General features: G+C 38.3%; 1 pseudogene; it reads left to right on the plus strand.

Moving 5' to 3' along the window:
* Nucleotides 1–663: 663 nt before the first annotated feature.
* Nucleotides 664–1,458, plus strand: LOC149149928 (uncharacterized; annotated as a pseudogene).
* The last annotated feature ends 2,451 nt before the right edge of the window (nucleotides 1,459–3,909 follow it).

Here is a 3,909-nt window from a genome sequence, read left to right on the forward strand (position 1 = left end):
TAGAAGCCTCAATATATGTCTTCTACTACTAACTTTGTGCCTTTAGGTCTCTTGAAGGAGGTGGTACCAGCTAATTCAGTACCCATCTTAGAAGCATCCTCGGTCATAACTCCAAAATCCCTAAGTAAGGCTCTTATAGTGATTGGAAAAGGTTTTCTCTTTCCATTTTTTTGGATATGTTACACCTCTAGGTGTAAATATCGCAAGTCAGGTCAGTAAGAGGCTAATGATCAAGTGGTTATAGATATCACATGGACATTTGAGGAAGATTCCTATACAATTGCAGCAATGACAACTCTGTTGGTAGTTGGATAAAATATGGGAGTTCTCTTCTTCCAATACCTTTCCCCAGACCATTTTCCTAACCTTGCTTCAAAAGAATAAAAAGTTGAAAAATGACATGGGTCTTTTATCATATGTATTTGTCAATTTCTTTGGGTTAGCTATATCACCAGGAATTCTATTTCTTACTGTTATACGAAGCATTGATATTGATTTAGTGGATCCCATGTAACAATTGATGTCCCAGAAGGAAGCTACACATTTTTTCTAGATAGGCGGTCAACATTTGAAATCATCTATGGGAAAAATTTCAGTGTGTAGGACTAAAATTTATAGTGGCCTTTCATAGAGGGGCATTATTTTTTGCGGGTAAAAGGTGTTATGGTCTCTGAAGCATGTTCCAAGAGATTCATTATTTTTTATCAAGCTAGAAGCGGAGTTTGAATCAATTTCCACCCTCCCATTGTGCATGAGTTTCCAAACCTGGTACCCAACTCTACAAAAGGCTTCAGGACAAAATCTATGTCTGTAATAGAATAAGGCTTGGACAAAATCTATGCCTTTAATAGAATACATAAGACAAAAATCATGTCGGAATTACCTTCGGTATTTAATTCAGCTATCCAGGATGGGTTTTTGGCATACAAGGAGCATATGACTCCATTCACAAGCCTTGCAAGGAATATGAAATAGGACGTGGTTGAGTGTAGAGGTTGTTGGTTACAGGTTTGTTGCTTTCTCCAGACAAGAAGAAAGTAGAAGCCAAATGAGTTCTAATGGCTCAAGCAAGGAGGTTATCAAAGTCAATTGTAAGAAGATATTAGAGATATTGAACCTCTATTAAGTTTTGATGAGGAAGAATATGATAGCATTGGTCACACTCCAAGTGAAGCCATAAGAAATGACCAGCTAAGCTAGACATAGGACAATGGGCACACTAGCAATGATAATCCAAGTAGGAATAGACAATATGAATGTATGGAATTTAGAGAAAAGGAGGTTGACTTTATTCTTCTTTCTATCCAACATAAGGTAGTTTTGAATGGGAAAAGTAGTTCAGATGGTGTTTTCTTTCCACCCATAACAAGCTAGGAATCAAGAAACATTAGCACAAATAACAATGCCGCTAAAGTGGGGCAACCAATATCATGGAGAAGTCAAGGAAAAAGAAAATGAAAAATTCTATAGATCTATTTAGGAGTTTTTTTTCTTGAAGGAAATTCCATGGATATTGTAGTTGTTCTTGAAGTGGCCTCCCAGTACTTGAAATTCCTCCAAATCAGAGTCGAAAGGCTAGAGGCCAATCAGAATTATAGAACTTTGTCGAAGCCTTGATATCCCTAATTGATGTGGTAAATCGCATAGCTTCTAATATTTAAGCTGTGTTTACATTCTCTGTTGGACACCTAAAACATTTTATTTTCCACTTTAACTGACTATTTTTGCTAAAATAGCTAGTGGAATCATGTTGAAATGTGCCAAAAATATGAAGGATTAAATATTAATGTATATATATATATATATATATATATATATATATATATAATATGCAATGACCTGTAGGAAACCAAAACATTCAATTTCTCATAATCTAGCATAATAGACAATGTTTGATATGCTCCATCTATAGGGAGAATGTCTAACAATTCACAATTGTGAAAATATGGAAAAAAATATATAATGGAAAAAAAAAACCTAAGCAACTTCAAGAAGATGAATCAAGTGAAAATTTTATTGAGGAACAACTATTCGAAGAGCTAAATGATCAAGAAGGATGTAGAAATTTTGATTAGCCACAAAAAGCCAAAGTGGGTAGGGGATCGTTTGATCCACAAGTAGGCATGCCACTAAATGTTTACAACATTGAGGAAGTCAGGTTTGAAAATTTAGATATATGCATAAGGCTTTATGTTAAGTTATGGTATGTTCTATGCTTATAATAGTTTACTTATTTTTCTTATTATATTCCACAGATTAGCAATCACATGTACATAAAGTCAAGTGTAGATAGAACATTAAACGATTGACAGAAAACAAACCAAGACAAGAGACACAAGATGTGGCGGCTAGCCAGGGAAGAACCCCACAATGTGTGGGGAAACCCTTTGACCAAATCTTATTTTATCTTCAATAATTCAGCAGAGAGAAATAGTACAGTAAATCTGATTCATATCAGCAGTAGCGAACCCTAGATCAGCAGCATCAGCATTAGCGGCTTCATTATCAAACTAGGGCAGATGATATCTCAAAAACTGACCATCGGACTGACTTCATTCCACCACCAAAAGTTGTGGCTTACAGAGGAGGATCAGATGAACCTACAACGCAGTTCATATGAGGAGATATTCTAGGCCACGCAAGTCAATCTTTACTTCCTCAGTTGCAGCTTCAGCTTCAGCAGTTTCCGGCTTCAAACTAGGGCAGTCAATATCTTGCAAACCGTTCACCGGATTGACTTCATTCCACCACCAAAAGTTGCAGCTTTCAGAGGAGGTTCAGATGAACCTACAACGTAGTTCCAAAGAGGAGATATTCTAGGCCACGCAAGTCAATCTTTACTTCTGTAGTTGCAGCTTCAGGTTCAACAGCTTCCGGCTTCACATGTGTGAGAGAGAGACCCATTTCTGCGCAGTAGAGAAGAGACTCATTTCTGCGCAGTAGAGAGAGAGAGATGTGATGAGATGAGTGAGTGCAAATGAGGAAAAGTCCTCTTATATTTATACACAACTTTGGTGTTTGAATAGATGCAACTGTTGGGCTTCTGAGCCTACATGAGTTGTAGGTCGGCTTGATAATAATTCCATAATCAAAATAAATTCATATCTCCATGAATACTTATCGGAATCAGATGATCTTTATATCAATCCTACACCTCTCGACAAGAGGAATCTAATAAAAATATTATCAGCCATGAATAAGATGACCCACATGAAGTTTTGCCCTGGTTGCCAATTTTAACACTCCCTCTCAACCAGGGAGAACTTCATCTGCAATCTGTCTATCGGTCGTTACTATTCATCCATCAAATGCACTACCCTATACATCCTGACCCTTGCCCTGCTTTGCTCTATTATGCATGTTCTGCTTTGTCTTGTTCTACCCTCTATTGATCGGTACTGCTTTGCTCTGTTCTGCTCTACTCTTGCATTATTCTGTTCTGCTCTTCTTTTGTCCAAATTATGAAGAAGAAGAAATGATCGAGGATGTATCATACTAACTCAAAGTTAGTCTCAGAGAATGTACCACTGGTCCCAGACCAATCTCAACCAACCCGAAGTCACTGTCATAGTGAGTATAACTCCACTGGTCCTAGACCAATATCATCCTCCACTGACTCAAAGTCAGTCTCAGAGTGCATACCACTGGTCCCAGACTAGTCTCAGCTGACTTGAAGTCAGCTTCACAGTAAGTGCCACTCCTACCACTCATCCCAGACCAGTATTGCAGTCTCAGAGAGTGTACCACTGGTCCCAGACTAGTCTCAACCGACCCGAAGTTAGCGTCATAGTATGTACCACTCTCACTGGTCCCAGACCAGTACTGCACTGACACAAAGTCAGTCTCAGAGTATGTACCACTGGTCCCAGACTAGTCTCAACCGACCCGAAGTCAGCGTCATAGTATGGT

Source organism: Pinus tabuliformis, chromosome 9 (assembly GCF_031772625.1).
Source record: "Pinus tabuliformis cultivar Carrire ecotype Pingquan chromosome 9, CPIR1, whole genome shotgun sequence".
NCBI lineage: Eukaryota > Viridiplantae > Streptophyta > Pinopsida > Pinales > Pinaceae > Pinus > Pinus tabuliformis.